This window comes from Vombatus ursinus, unplaced genomic scaffold, assembly GCF_900497805.2.
Source record: "Vombatus ursinus unplaced genomic scaffold, bare-nosed wombat genome assembly UNPS02014791.1, whole genome shotgun sequence".
Classification (NCBI taxonomy): Eukaryota; Metazoa; Chordata; class Mammalia; order Diprotodontia; family Vombatidae; genus Vombatus; species Vombatus ursinus.
Genome location: NW_020954569.1, coordinates 6,933,714 through 6,951,057, shown reverse-complemented (window position 1 = coordinate 6,951,057; position 17,344 = coordinate 6,933,714). Strand labels below are relative to the sequence as shown.

The 17,344-nt window shown below is 34.8% G+C and overlaps 1 pseudogene; it reads right to left on the bottom strand.

The window, feature by feature from the left end:
- Positions 1-10,304: 10,304 nt before the first annotated feature.
- Positions 10,305-12,333, bottom strand: LOC114048076 (annotated as a pseudogene).
- Positions 12,334-17,344: the final 5,011 nt, after the last annotated feature.

The following is a 17,344-nucleotide window of genomic DNA, read 5'->3' as shown; positions in this document are numbered from 1 at the left end:
AAGAGTCAAAACAGAGAACAAAAATTATAGATCAATTTCTCTAATGAATATAGATACAAACATTTTAAATAAAATATTAGCAAATAGATTACAGCAGCATATCGCAAGAATAATATGTTATGACCAGGTAGGATTTATACTAGGAATGCAGGGCTGGTTCTATATTAGGAAAACTATCAGCATAATTGATCATATCAACAATAAAACTAACATCTCCAAAGATCTCATGATGGAAAATGCTACTCACATCCAAAGAAAGAACTATGGAGTTTGAATGCAGACTGAAGCATACTATTTTCTCTTTTTTTCCCCTTCTGTTTCATTTTGTTTCCTCTTTCTTGTGGTTCCTTCTATTGGTTCTAATTCTTCCTTACAATATGACTAATGTGAAAATATGTTTAATAGGAATGTGTATGTATAACCTATATCAGATTGCATGTTGTCTTAGGGAGAAGGTGGGAAGGGAAGGGGAGAAAAAATTAAAACTCAAAAACTTATGGAAGTGATTGTTGATAAATAAAAAATAAATTAATTAAAAATAAATTACTTTTGATTAGAGAAATGAAAATTAAAAGAATTCTGAAGTACCACCTCACACCTATCAGATTTTCTTAATATGACAAAAAAAAGGAAAATGATAAATGCTGGAGAAGATGTGGGAAAATTGGGACACTAATGCACTGTTGGTAGAGTTGTAAACTGGTTCAACCATTCTGGGTAGTAATTTGGAACTACGGTCAAAGGGCAACCAAACTGTAGATACCCTTTGTTCTAGTAATAATGCTACTAAATCTCTCCAAGAGATCATTAAAAAGGGAAAAGGACCTACATGCACAAAAATACTCATAGCAGCCCTATGGCAAAATATTGAAAATTGAGGGGAGGCCCATCAACTGTGCAAAGGATGAACAAGCTGTGGTTAATGAGTACAATGAAATATTATTATGCAATAATAAATTATGAACAAACATATTTCAGAAAAAAAATCATGGAAAGACTTGTAAGAACTGATGTGAAGTGAAATGAGCAGAACCAGGAAAACATTGTACACAGTATCAGCTAAATTGTGTGATGACCAACTATGAATGACTCAGTTTTTCTCAGCAACACAATGATCTAAGATAAGTACAAAGGACTCATGAAGGAAAATATTATCCACATCCAGCTAAAGAACTGATGAACTCTGAATGCAGATTGACATATATTTTTTTTTTCACTTACTTCATTCTTTTTATGTTGTTTTTCTTTCTTTTTAATCTGTTCTTTCTTTCACAACTCTGACTAATATGGAAATATGTTTTACTTGATAGCACATGTATAACCTATATTAAATTGTCTACTATTTTTGGAAAAGATGAGGAGATAGAGGGAGGGAGGGAAGGAGAAAAAATTAGAATTCAAAATCTTGTAAAAATGAATGCTAAAAATTTTCTTGACATGTAATAAAATACCATTTAAAAAGAAGTTAGAATTGCTCTTCTTTTTCTTTCCTAAAACATCAGGAGAATTAAACACTTATCTCCTAGACACATAGGAAAGAATTCATAGAATAGTAACATTTCTCAAACATGAGAAATGTATAAAGTCTTAACTTTGAAATATTTTAGAGTTTAGGTAACCCAGAGTGTTACTGTAACATAGTGTATATGATAATGTATAGTAAGGACTTACTGGTTCTATAGAGCCAGTCTGATTAAAATGTAAATGAATTCAGATACCTGAAAGTAGCAAACACTGACAAGATAAATTTAGAAATGGAATCTAATTTGGAAGGACTGTTTAGTAATTTACTTTGGATTATTAACAGAGAACACTCTTATGCCTGTCACAAATAGGCTATGTGACCCTGGGCAAGTTTCTTAACATCTCAGGGTTCCAGACAATTTTCTAAAGCTATACATTTTCAGGGAAGATACTGTTCTACAATGGAAGGAGAATTCCTTACCAGGAAAGTCCTATACCAATGAAATAATATGGCAGGAATTTTTTTTAAATGAAAACACCACCCAGCAGGTGCTTACAATTTACTATGAGTATTGTCCATAGTACGGGCATTTCTATTATCCTACAATATCTGAGTTGGATGGAATCTCCAAAGCCATATGGTTGAATGCACATCTCACAAAGATACTCTCTACCACATGCTCAAAAAGTGGTAATCCAATCTTTACTCATAGATTTTAACTGAATGAGAAAATTATTGGGGGGGACTGTATTTCCCTTTGGGAGAGCTCTAATTATTAGGATGTTTTTACTTTCATCAAGCCTAATTTGGGCTATTGTCAATTTCATCCACTGCTCCTAGTTCTGCCCTTTGGGGTCAAGGAGAAAAAGATCAATTCCTCTATTAGGTGATAACACTTCAGATACTTGAAGATAGCAATAGTGCCTTTGACATGTCTTCTTAACTCCTATTTTAGGCATCCCTGTTTCCCCTAGCTGTTCTTCATATGGCATGATCATGAATCTCTTCAGCATTCTTCACCAATTTTTCAATCAATTCTGTAAAATGAGGAAACAATGAATTTAAAAAAAATATGGGAATGCACTTTCTGTTCATAAAAACAAGATTCCTCATTTGGGTTAGGAAGAACCTATGTAAAACCATAAAAAGGATAAATTAAATGTATAAGGAACAGAGTTGAGTATGAATTAAAAGACATATAAAATCATTGGAAAGTTGAGAAATCACATGCACATAAGTAGACAGATGTGAGCAAATAACTTAGAATAAATGATAATTTTGGATTGGTTACATTGTGTGACAGCAATAGTCATGCACCTGTGAGACTTTTGATTTTAGGATGACTTAGAATGTAAAACCTTGACCAGATGAAGCAAGATTGAGATTATTTTCCTCTAGTTATTTCTGTCAACTGAGTGGTGAATATTGTGTCATGTGTGTTCCATTACTCTTTGCTGTATTTTGAATTCTGTGATTTTTAAGAATATTTCTTATTCAAAGATATATAAGTGATGGTGTATAGAAATCTATCCTGCCATGTATGAAAATAGAAGGGGAAGAGGATAAGAGAAGGGAGGGGAGATAGAAGGGAAGGCAGATTAGGGAAAGGGGTATTCAGAATGCACACTCTCTTGGGGTAGAGGGAGGGGTGAGATGGGGAGACAATTTGGAACTCAAAATCTTGTGGAAGTGAATGTTGAAAACTAAAAATAAATTAATTAATAATAAAAAAACAAAACAAATAAAAAAGTATTTCTTATTCAAAGGAAACTTGTAAAACACATCTTTCTCAAAAATCATAGTTCTGTGATTCTTTGAGGCATTGAGGTAACTGTTGATGTGTGAAAGTCAATTATATAAAATCTAATGTGTCTGCATTTAAAAAGGAATAGTTGCACCAAAGCAAAATAGTAAGTTCTATTATATGTAATGGGGATAAGCTACAAGCTTTTCCAATAAAATCAGGAGTGCAACAAGGATGTCCATTATTACCACTGTTACTCAATATAATACTAGATATGTTAGCTTTAGCAATAAGGGGAGAAAAAGAAATTGAAAGAATTAGAGTATGCAATGAAGCAACAAAGCTATCACTCTTTGCAGATGATATGATGATATACTTAGAGAATCCTAGAGAATCAACTGAAAAACAAACTTCTTGAAATAATTAACAACAGGATTGGCATTTCTATGTATTACTAACAAAGGCCAGAAGTAAGAGAAAGAAAGAAAAATTCCATTTAAAGTAACTGTAGACAATATAAAATATATGGGATTATACCTGCCAAGACAAACCCAGAAACTATATGAACATAATTACAAAACACTTTCACACTAATTAAGTCAGATCCAAATAACTGGAAAATATCAGTTGCTCATGAGTAGGCTGAGCTAATATAATAAAAAGGACTATTCTACCTAAATTAATTTACTTATTCAGTGCCATAGAAATCAAACTATTGAAAATATTTTATAGAGGTAGAAAAATAACAAAATTCATCTGGAAGAGCAAGAGGTCCGGAATACCAAGGGAATTAAGGAAAAGAAATGCAAGAGAAGGTGGCCTAGCTGTGCCAGATCTTATATTATATTATAAAATAGTAATCATCAAAACTACTTGGTACTGGCTAAGAAATAGAATGATGAATCAGTGGAATAGCTTAGGCATGCAAGATACAATAGGTAGTGATGATAGTAATCTACTGTTTTATAAATAAAAAAATATAATTATATTAAATAATATAATAATTATATTATATTATGATATAATAATAAATCAAACAATAAATAAACCAAAACAAAAAAAAAACTGTTAGGAAAACTGGGAAATAGTATGGCAGAAACTAGGCATAGACCAACATCTTACACCCTACATCAAGATAAAATCAAAATGGGTATATGATTTAGATATAAAAATTGATACTATAAGCAAAGTAGGAGAGGAAGGAACAGTTTACCTGTCAGATCTATGGAGAAGAGAAGAATTCATGACCAAACAAGAGACGGATAGCATTGTGAAATACAAAATAGATGATTTTGATTACATTAAGTTGAAAAGTTTTTGCACAAACAAAGCCAATGCAAACAAGATTAGAAGGGAATCTGAAAGTGGGGAAACAATTTTTACAATCAGTGTCTCTGATAAAGGCCTCATTTCTAAAATATGTAGAGAATGGAGTCAAATTAATAAGAATACCACCCCTTCTCCAATTGATAAATGGTCAAACAATATGAACAGTTAGTTTCCAGAGGAATAAATTTAAGCTATCTATAGTTACATGAAAAAAAAATTCTAAATCACTATTGATTACAGAAATGCAAATCAAAACAATTGTGTCATATCATATTGGCTAACACGATAAAAGAGGACAATGATAAATGTTGGAGAAGATGTGAGAAAATTGGAACACTAATGCATTGTTGCTGGAGTTGTGAACTGATCCAACCATTCTAGAGAGTAATTTGTAACTATGCCCAAAGGGCTGTAAAATTGTGCATACCCTTTGACCCAGCAATACCACTTCTAGATCTGTACCCCAAAGAGATCATAAAAATGAGAAAAGGATCCACATGTGCAAAAAATATTTATAGCAGATCTTTTTGTGGTGTTCAAGAATTGGAAACTGAGGGGATGCCCATCAATTGGGGAATAGCTGAACAAGTTGTGGTATATGAATGTGATGGAATACTATTGTGCTATAAAAAAATGATGAGCACATGGACTTCAGAAAAATCTGGAAAGACTTGTATGTACTGATGCTGAGTGAAGTGAGCAGAACCGGAAGAACGTTGTGCATAGTAACAGACACATTGGGTGATAACTAACTTTCACAGACTTGTCTCTTCTCAGAAATGCAAAGATCTAAGACAACTCCAAAAGACTCATGATGGAAAATGCTGTCCAGATCCAGAGAAGGCACTATGGAGTCTGAATGCAGATCAAAACATACTATTTCATCTCTTTTTCTTTTGTTGTTTTATTTCTTCTTTCGCATGGTTCCTCCCATTGATTCTAATACTTATTTACAACATAACTAAGGTGAAAATATGTTCATATGAATGTATATGTAGAGCCTATATCAGATTGCATGCCATCTTAATGAGTCTGGAGGGGAGGGAAGGGGAAAAAATTGAAAATTCGAAAGCTTAAGGAAGTGAATGTAGAAAACTAAAAATAAACAAATTCATTAAAATATAAAAGAAAACATTATGAAATGGAAAATGGATCATTTTGATTACATTAAATTAAAAAGGTTTTGCACAAACAAAGCCAATTCAACCAAGATTAGGAGGGAAACAGAAAGGGAAGAAACATTTTTTATAGCCAGTGTCTCTGATAAAGGCCTCATTTCTAAAATGTATAGAGAACTGAGTCAAATTTATGAGAATACAAGTCATTTCCCCATAGATAAATGGTCAAAGGATATGAATAGGCAGTTTTCAGGTGAAGAAATTAAAACTATCTATAGTCATATGAAAAAATGCTTTAAATCACTATTGATTAGAGAAATGCAAATCAAAACAACTCTGAGGTACAATATCACACCTATCAGATTGGCTAACATGACAAAACAGGAAAAGTGGGAAAATTGGGACACTAATGAATTTTTGGTGGAATTGTAAACTGATCCAACCATTCTACAGAGTAATTTGTAACTATGCCCAAAAGGCTATAAAACTGTCCATCTCCTTTGATCTACCAATATCAAAGAGATCTATATTCCAAAGAAATCATAAAAAAGGAAAAAAGATCCACATGTACAAAAATATTTATAGCAGCTCTTTGGGTAGCGGCCAAGAATTAGGAATTAAAGGGATGCCCATCAATTGGGGAATGATTGAACAAGTTGTGGTATATGAATGCAAGGGGATACTATTGTCCCATAAGAAATGATAAACAGACTGACTTTAGAAAAATCTGGAAAGGCTTACATGAACTGTTACTGAAGAAGTGAGCAGAACCAGGAGAACATTGTACATGGTAACAGCAACACTGTGGATGACCAACTTTGATAGACTTAGCTTTTCTCAGCAATGCAATGATCTAAGGAAATTCCCCCCCAAAAAAAAATCATAGTGAAAAATGCTATTCACATCCAGACAAAGAACTATGGGGTCTGAGTTTAGATCAAAGCATACTATTTTCTTGTGTTTGTTTGTTTGTTTGTTTGTTTTTTCTTTCTCATGGTTTTTCTCTTTTATTCTGATTCTTCTTTCACATGACTAATGTGGAAATATATTTAATATGATTGTATATGTATAGCCTATAATAGCTATCTTGGGGAGGGGAAATGGGAGAAAGAGGGGAAAATTTCAAACTCAAAATTTAATTAATGTGAATGTTGAAAACTAAACAATAATTAATTAATTAAAAATAGCAAGTGCTATTGATAACTAAAAAAAAAAAATCTGACTGAGGAAAAAAAATATTGCCACAAAACAGCCTAATTCTCAGAATATAACCTGTCAGAGGTACCTGAAAGCCAGAAGGGTTCTTATTGATTCTCATATAGTACAACAGCGGCTCTTCAATATCGTAATTAAAATAAGATGACCAATTTTTAAAACTCAGCTACTAACTTTTTTTTTAATTAAGTCTCTATTTTCAATGTACTGAGCTTGGCATTAGGAATACAAAGATGTAAAATAACATAATCCATACAATTCTCAACTTAGGTTTTCAAGGAACCTATAGTATAATTAAACCCAAAAATCAAATCTGGTGCCTTGAGGAGGAGTTTTTGTTTTGTTTTGTTTTTTGTTTGTTTGTTTTTAATTAAATTTTTTTTAAGTTTTCAACATTCACTTCCACAAGAATTTGAGTTCCAAATTTTCTTCCCATCTCATCCCTCCCCCTACCCCAAGATGGCATGCATTCTGTATACCCTTTTCCCTAATCTGCCCTCCCTTCTATCTCTCCCACCCTTCTTTTATCCCCTTCCCCTTCTATTTTCCTGTAGGGTAGGATAGATTTCTATATCCCATTTCCTGTATTTCTTATTTATTGGTTGCATGTGAAAACTTTTTTTTTAACTTTTATTTTCAAAACTTTGGTCTCCAAATTTTCTCCCTTCCTGCCTCCCCAAACACCTTCATTGAAAAGGCAAGTAACTCAATACAGATTATACATGTGTAATCATGCAAAACACTTCCATGGTAGTGATGTTGTGAAAAACTAAGTATACTTCACTTCATCCTATCCCACCCCCCCATTTATTCTATTATCTCTTTTGACCCTGTCCCTCCTCAAAATGATTTGCTTCTGATTACCCTCTCCCTCAATCTGCTCTCCTTTCTATCATCCTGCTACTCTCTTGTCCCCTTTCCCCCCATTTTACTGAAGGGTAAGAGGTTTCCATACCCAATTGAATGTGTATGTTATTCCCTCCTTAAGCCAAATCAAATGAGAATAAGATTCACTCATTCCCTCTCACCTTCCCCCATTTCCCCTCCACTGTAAAAGCCTTTTCTTGGCTGTTTCATGAGAGATAATTTACCCTGTTCTACCTCTTCCTTTCCCCTCCCAGTATAATCCTCTCTTACCCCTTAATTTTATTCTGCAGATATCACCCCTTCATCTTCAACTCACCCTGTGCCCTCTATCTATCTATCTATCTATCTGTATACATACATACATATATATGTATACATATATGTATGTGTGTGTATGTGTATATATAATATATATATATGTATATATGTATAGTTTTGTCCCTTCCAACTACCATAATACTGACAAAAGTCTCATGAGTTACAAATATCATCTTTCCATGAAGGAATGTAAATAGTTCATAGTTCAACCTTAATAAGTCTTTTATGATTTCTCTTTGCTGTTCACCTCTTCATGCTTCTCTTGGGTTTTGTATCTGAAAGTCAATTTTTCTATTTAGCTCTGGTCTTTTCATCAACAATGCTTGAAAGTCCCCTATTTCATTGAATAACCATTTTTTCCCCTGAAGGATTATACTCAGTTTTGCTGGGTAGGTGATTCTTGGTTGTAATCCTATCTTCTTTGCTCTCCAGAATATTATATTCCATGCTCTCTGGTCCCTTAATGTAGAAGCTGCTAAATCTTGTGTTATCCTGATTATGTTTCCACAATACTTGAATTGTTTCTTTCTGACTGCTTGCAGTATTTTCTCCTTGACCTGAAAACTCCAGAATTTTGCTACAATATTCCTAGGAGTTTTCTTTTGGGGGTCTCTTTCAGGAGGTTATCTGTGGATTCTTTCAATTTCTATTTTGCCCTCTGGTTCTAAAATATCAGGGCAGTTTTCCTTGATAATTTCTTGAAAGATGATGTCTAGGCTCTTTTTTTGATCATAGCTTTCAGATAGTCCAAAAATTTTTAAATTCTCTCTCCTGGATCTATTTTCCAAGTCAGTTGTTTTTCCAATGAGGTATTTCACATTGTTTTCTTTTTTTTTTCATTCTTTTGGATTAGTTTTACAGTGCCTTGACTTCTCACAAAGTCACTAGCTTCCAATTGCTCCATCTAATTTTTAAGGAAGTATTATCTTCAGTAAGCTTATGGGCTTCCTTTTCCATTTGGCCAATTTTGCTTTTTAGGGAATTCTTCTCCTCATTGTTTTTTTGGACCTCTTTTGCCATTTGGGTTAGGCTATTTTTTAAGGTGTTATTTTCTTCAGTATTTTTTTGGGTCTCCTTTAGCAAACTGTTGACTTGTTTTTCATGATTTTCTTGCATCACTCTTATTTCTCTTCCCAGTTTTTCCTCTACTTATCTTACTTGTTTTTCAAACTCCTTTTTGAGCTCTTCCATGGCCTGAACTGATTCATGTTTTTCTTGGAGGCTTTGGATGTGGGAACTTTGACTTTGTTGTCTTCTTCTGGTTGTATGTTTTGATCTTCTTTGTTACCAAAGAAAGATTCTATGGTCTGACTTTTTTTGGACTTTGTTTATTCATGATCCCAGACATTTACTTGAGTTTTAAACTCTTTGTTAAGGTAGGAGTCTGCTTCCAGTGTGGAGAATGTACTGTCCCAAACTTCTGAGGTTTTGTGTATCTACTTTCAAAGATACTGTAAATTTTCACTTCTTCCAAGGTGGTATGATAAGGGGTGAGGTGTTTACTCCTTTTCTGGTCTGTGCTCTGGTCTGTGAGCCACCGCAAGCACTCTTTTCTGCCTTGGAACTGTGAGGACGATTTCCTCTCTACCACCACTACAAGCTCCACTATGCCACGACTCCATCTCACCCTAGGATTGCCACACAGAACTGTGACCCAGATCTAAGCACAGGCAAAGCAAGAGAATCCTGCACCAGCAGAGAGATCCCTGCAATACCCCTCTGATCAGCTGCTCAATTCCCCATTACCCCTCTGTCTGTGGATTGGATGCTCCAGAAGCAACCACCACCCTATGCCGAGCTCAGGGACTGGGGCTGGGACTGTGCTTCTCTCTCATGGCAGAAACAGACTTTTCCCACTGACCTTCTAAGTTGTCTTTGGAGTTCTTGGGTTGAGAAGCCTGGAAACTGCCACAGCTACCAGCAATTCAGTCCTCTGAGGGCTGCTCCAGGTTCACTGAGTCCTGTTTTGTCTGCATGGCCATCCTGAACTGCGTTCCTCTCTCAGCCTGGCACAATATACCTTTCTGATAAACCATCCATGCTGTCTTGGGCTGTAAATTTGTTTCACTCTTTCTTTTTGTGGGTTCTGCTGCTTTATAATTCATTTAAAGCCATTTTATATAGGTATTTGGAAGGGTTTGGGGGAGAGCTCAAGCGAGTCACTGCTTTTACTCTGCATCTTGGTCAGGAGCCTTTGTTTGAGTCAGCCTGGTACATGAATAAGTACCTGGATGTACCTGGGTCTAGGTCATAACTTGCTCTTGAATGTTCTGCGTATCTTTACAAAGTATGGCTCAGAGGATGCAATCAGACCATTGAAGTCAGATTCAACATCAAAGAAAGCTTGCTTTTGCAAAGCAATTAGTGCAGTCAGCCGTGTAAAACCTTGCTGTCAGCCCCCGATTTGATAGGTTGATTACTTTTGAGGATCCATGTATCCAAAGCAATGGAAAAGAAAACAGTGACCAAAAACAGTCAAGTGAAAGGCATAGTGTGAGTGTGGACTCAGGAAATACTCCAGAGGCACTAAGAACACATCACTCGCTTTGTGTGGATTTGTCTGGGTCTGGAGTGAACTGTTTATAAATCCCACAACTGGGGTTATCATGGCACCATTCTTGTTTATATAAGATAGAAGATGACAGATTACTTCTCCTTAGTGTGTCTGCAGTCCAACTTTCTCCTGAGCTTCTGGGAGAGCTGTGGTTATTTTATTTGTGTCTCTAGGCTCACTCATTCCCCCTGGGAAGCACACTTCCCCTGACAAGGTACATAACTTCTTTGATCTGACTGTGAAGAGCAGATAAATCTTTCCTTCTTTAACCAACAAAGGTAGTAAGACGGAGTATTTAGTTGATAACCTCTGGGGAAACCTATTTCCAACATCATGCTTTCTTAAGCAGACCTTAGCAGTATCCTAGGTCAAAATTTTACTTCAGTCACTCCCCCTCAGCTATAGTTTCAATTTGCATGTACATTTGTATTAGTAGTTGTCCTCACCTTTGATCACATTCCCTATTTGACTGTAATTCTTTTAGCTATGGTCTCTTTACTGTCTCCACGTAATACTTGACTTAGCATTAGGCATTCAAGAAAATAATGATGAACCTGGAAATGATTAATATAAGAACTGGCGGGACTTTAGAACCTAAGATTAGCAGAGCTGGAGGGGACCTTTATACTCCCTCTTACAGGTATACAAAGTAGTATATCTCCAATAGCAGCAGATTTTAACCCTTTTGGATGTGTCATGGATTCATTGTTGGATGTGGTCTGGTGAAGTTTGTGAATCCTCTTTTAGAAAAGTTTGGAATCATGAAGACCTGTGTTTAAATCCAGGCTCAGACACTAAGCCTGTAACCTTGAGCAAACCACTGTCTGCTTCAGTTTCCTCATCTTTAAAATGGAGTAATAATAGCACGTCCCTCAAAAGGTTGTTGTGAGGATCAAATGACATATTTGTATAGTGCTTAGCACAGTGCTAGATACATAGTAGGCACAATATGTTATTTTTATTATTATAATTCAGCCTGTTTCCTCATTTGTAAAATGGGGGTAATAGCACCTAACTCCCAGAGCTGTTGTGAAGGTCAAATGAGATAATAATTGTACAGTACCTCAGTACAGTGCATGGCATATAGTAGGTGCAATATAAATGCTAGTTAATATTATTAACATTATTATATTTCAGCCTCAGTTTCTCCAAATAAAAAACCATAACATCTACCTCCCATGGTTGTTGTGAGGATTAAGTGAGAAAAACACATGTATATCACTTTGTAATCTTTTAGGTCCAATGTAAATGCCAGCTATTATTATAAAATGCATAGGGTTTTAAAGGAAACCAACTGAACACAGTTTTCAAAATATATTGAAAAAAAAAACAAACAAAATGTTCACGGCCCCAGTTTCTTAAGTCCTTCCCTACAGAGTCTTTTAAAGTGCCACAGAGTCTGGGGGCTCCACCCCAGCAATGGATCTAGGTGCAGGTGCAGTCAGGGGGAAGGAATAAGGAGGCAGGAGGAAATAGTGGGGCTTGGATTTTGGAGAGCTGGCTCTATATTCCAGTCCTTTTCTTTACAGTAGCGTGTCTGCAATCGTCCTTGCGGTGTCACCGGGCTCCCCCACAACCCTAGATTTTCCTCTTGGGATGGCCCAGCTGGAGAAGAGTGAGATCCCTCATAGCAGGCCCCTAACCCAGCTTGAGACTCACCCTCCCTGCTCGGGCCTCACCATTGCTGCTCCGTGAACTCTAGCCACCTGCAGCCTCCTTCCATGCTCCATCCTTCTCTTTCTAGAAGAAAAAATAAAACATAGGCAGGAAAGTACAAAGTTTGGAATATTGAAGATTGGAAAAAATAATTACATTGATGAAACTGTCTTTTTTTTTATTCAAGGTTATACCAAAATCATTTGCAAAAGAAGGTAAGATTATCAGCAGGTAAGCTTATAACATGTGTATATCTTCATCAGAATGTAAAACATCTATTCCTCCAAAAAAAAAAAGTTTGGGCATTTTTTTTTCTGACAGCAGGCATGGAAGTTTGTTCTCACTGTGTAAAGGGGAAGTAATAAGCCTGATAAATATATTGATATATTGAGAATTAGAATTTTCTTGAATCACAGAAATTTGCAAATAGAGATTTAATACTACAATATGACTTTGCACCATAACAGATGACATGAGAAATTAAGAAATTTATCCAAGTAATGGAGATGTATGTTTGAATTATCTGAGAACTTTCCTGGTTTAAATCCTACTAAAAACTTATAGCATTGATTCTTAAACATTTTTTGTGTTGCAGTGAAGACTAAGGGGCCCTTCTTAGAATAATATTTTTAAATAAATAACATAATGTACATCGGATAAAAATGGAAACTTAGATAAAAGTTTTTTTTTTTTAATCCAAGACCAAGGATTCCCTGACACCTATCCATGTTCTCCTTGGATTTCCATGTACCCCCAGATTGAGTCCCTCACTTAGGCTGTAACCATAGCTCTACTTAATATCCAATATTCATAGTATACTTAATATACAATGTGATGGTGGATGTCATAACAATGAATTAAATAATGTCAAAAGTTGTGAATTTAAAATATAATCACATTAAATTTACAGCCAAGGATGGGCATGTTACACATGGAAAACAATCTTAAAAATTTGTAAGGTTTATTATATAAAGGAATTAATTTTTCCCAGTGAATTACAACATCATTATAGATTCACTAAAATGGACCCTTGCTTATATTGTCAAATTGGCAATCAGAAGTAGACTTAGGCTAGCAAATAGCTAGAAGCATAGTATAAATATTAGCATTTATTCATTATACACAGCTTAAGTTTATTTGAGCTTATAGTTTATAGAACATACACACAAAAAAAAGATAACTTGAGTATAACAGAGAAGGAATTGGAGTCTGAATAAGGAAGCTCTGTCTCCAATTTCTGCATCAGAAACATGCTATATGCTTTGGTTAAGTCACTTAATCTTCTTTCAGTATTATAAGCATCTCTCTAAGACTCTGTAGGTTACAGAAAAGGTTACTAACTTCATTGGTAGAGACAGTTTCCTCCCTGTGACTTCATTAAAACAATGAAATCACAAGTATGTTAAAAGTAGTTTGTAAACAATGTGTATAGAGAAATTGCATTGAATTTAGAGTTAATCTACCTTGGTTAAAATTCTCAATTATGTCATATGTGAAACTGTTGACATTGGCCAAGTCATTTAAAGTTCTCTGTACCTACATTTCCTTTATATATAAAATGAGGATGTTAAAGAGATTGTTTCCAAGATTCCTTCCATCTCTAAATGGAATCCTAAGAACTATCCTGTGAGATTAGTTAGAGTAAATATTATAACTATCTCTATATTCTACATAAAGGGACCTAGGACCAGGACAGTTAAGTGACTTGCCCATGGTTACATGGCTAGTAATTAGAAGAGTTGTTGTGGATTAAATCTCTTTCCATCACACTATCTTGCCTTTCTGTTAAAAGCCAGCCCACAAACTTTGTCCAAGTAAAATGATGATCTGGAAGTCCTCCTTGGAAGGTATTATTGAGACCGCCATCCCAATTTTTGATATTCCCTAGATCTATTGTCTAGTAAGATGGACAAATTTATCCAGTGAGATGAATAAATGGATGGTGGGTTTCATTCTGCCAAACCAGATTTCTCACTGGGCTCAGTATTTCTGATGAAGTTTCTTAATGGAAGCAGCACCTCACCATAAGTTAAGGAAAAAAAAATTGGGTACTTACTTTATGCAAAACACTGGGCTAAGCAATGGAGATGAATACAGAAAATCAAGACAATCCATGTTCTTACAACATAGATAGGAGGTTTTAGCTACAAGTAACATGATGAGGGGCTTTGTGGTACATAATGTGAAGTGACAAAGCAAATGTACTGTACCTTCTTTAATATCATTTATATTAATAAAACCATATTTGTTTCTTTTGAAACATTTGGAGTGCTAGTAATAGTATTGGAAAGAACTTATTTTGCAAGGGTTTTCAATAACAATTATTACTGAGGAGGGGGTTGTAACCTGTAGAGTTAGGTATCTGGTTATCTCTCCACAAAGGTCACTTGCCCAGATTATGACTGCTAGGAGCAGGCAAGAAGCAATGCTGCTTGTCAAATGGGTACAACTATTTCTGGGGTTCTTCTGGTCAAGATCTGAACTATCTTCACCATGATCAGAGGGCAAGTAGGGGTGAAAGTGATTTGACCTACCTAGCACAGGACACCTGAAGTCTCAGCCTCACAGTCTCTTGCTCCTTCAGCTATGCTGGCTTGCCATAACAGAGGAAATATGATTACATTCTACATTATTTTATTTTAACAAGTTTTATCATAAATTGTTATAAAGTGAACAAGGCCACAGAAATTATTCATGATTTCATTAAAGAAAGAAAATATATCAGAATTTACCTTTCAAGTGATATAAATTGGGAATCAAAATGTTACATGAATTCATTTCCATCTATTACAGCATGTGACATAACCTTCACATTTCTTTAATATTAACAATTTGTCCTAAACTTTTATACTTTGAAGTGGTAGGTTCTTCGTTTGTTTGAGGTTAGGGTTGTTGATTGGTTTGTTTTATTTTTTTGGGGGGGGGGTTCAGGGGAGAGAGCTAGAAACACCAGAGATTAGAGAAAGCATGTTCAGAGTACAATTATAATTAAGGCTTTTCACTTTGTGTCATCTTCCCTCTGTGGACAAAAGCATATTCTCTCCCTCTACTGTGTTTCAGCTCAGTTTATTGGAAGGAGTAAAGAAATTTTAGAAGTTCTGAAAGCCGGTTATTAAAAATTTTTGTTTATTCATTTCCTCATGCACACCTCTTTCCTAACATTTTACTCAGCTAAGTGAGCTCTGAGAACCATTCGAATATTAATTTCATAAATTATCTATTGAAGATTTAAAGCCTTTATTAATAACGCTTTGAATAACCCTACAATGAAATCCAGATAGAAATGGAATGCAGCAGCTATCCACCTATCAATTGTATTGTTGTTTTGTTTTGTTTTGCTTAAGTTTTCTGAACATCCAGTTATAAAAAATATTTTAAGTTTTCTAGGCCTTTTCAGAACAACTTAAAAATAAAACAAAACATATATATATATATATACTTATACAAGTGTGTGTATATACACATATGTCTATATGTCTACTTATATGTGCATATATATACATATATATATCTGTGTGTATATTTAAGTTACCTTTATGATTGATTCAGCTTCTCTCTGTCTCTACCTTAACAGTTTTTAATTTTTTTTGGGGGGGAAGGAATGTGATTGACTAAATTATATAATTCCCATGAGAGATAGAATCAGCAGAAAGCAAGGGGTCTTTGAAAGGTGGGGGGCATAATAATGGAAGAGAGATCTACTAATCTCTCAAATGTAAATACAGAGGATTTTTTTCTTTCTTTTTTTTTTTTTTGAAGCATATCAAACATTTCCTACCGCAATTTAAAAGTAGTGTGCTCCCACTACTTCTTTATGGACCTGGCCAGGCAGGTATGAAAAAGAGGTAACTGGTCATCACAGAATAATGAAAGCCATATAGGACCTGGAAGGTGGCCCAATAAGATGTACATTACAGAGAAGACACAGGTGGAGCTGCGGCAAAGGGAAAAGTAGGTCTGGGTGGGAATCAATTTTCCTGTGGAATAAAACTTCATTTCTTTAGTTTGAACATATTTCAAGTAAGCTAAAGCATTTTTACAATCACTCTATTGCTCAGAATAAGTAGGTTGATGCTGTTTACCTGTGCACAGTGAGGGAGACAAAAAAAATCAACAAGACCAAAGTAGTCTGTTTTTCAAATACAAACCCTCAGGTGATGGCCAGTGATGTTTGCTTTATGTGAATTTCAGGTTAAATGAAGCAGGCAATTAATGGAATGTAATTCCTCCAGAGGCTGATTCTTCTAGAAAGAACTTTAACCACCAGAAATTCCATCTCCAGAATCCATTAAAAAGAGCTTAATCTCCTTCTCACAAACTTTTGTAGTTGTTTCGGATAAAAATAGGAGTTTATAGGTAGTTCAACTATATTGGGTCTGCATCTTTGAATAAGTGTTTCACCTCCAGGCTAATGTCAGGATATCACCCTCTATGCTTCTTAATGAGCTAGGGAATCAATATCACTGAAACTACACCCATTTAAAAAAAAGTGAAATGTAGTGAAATGTTTGTTTACTGTGGATATTTATGGTGGTGAAATTGATCTGCACTGTTTTATGAGTAACACTAAGTACACTGTAATAGTACTCTGTGTATGTGTGTGTGTGTGAATATACTATATCATTATCCTCTGTCATTGCTGTCCTATTATTATATATTCTGTAGGATTGAGATTTTCAAATCAATGTATCAAAATCATAATTCACTTCTTTGCCTACTGTGGGTTAAGGATTTAATTACTTTTCTTGGACTTTGCAATACTTTAATCTTCCTAATTACCTATTCTTTAAAATTCCTTACATAGATTATCTAGAATAATCAGGGTGACTGATCTCCACAGATATCTCTCTCAAATCACAGCCTGTTCCTTCCTATTATCTCCTCTATGATATTTCACAAATTAAAAATATAATGTTCTGCATCAAAATGTATAAGCTACCCTATAAAATTAATATTTGATGGAGATTATAGGAACTAAAAGCATGTTAATCAAGCAATAAAAATCAGGCTATATGTTAAATCTAGGCATACAGACATATTTTATATACACACATACATATGTGTGCACATACATACAT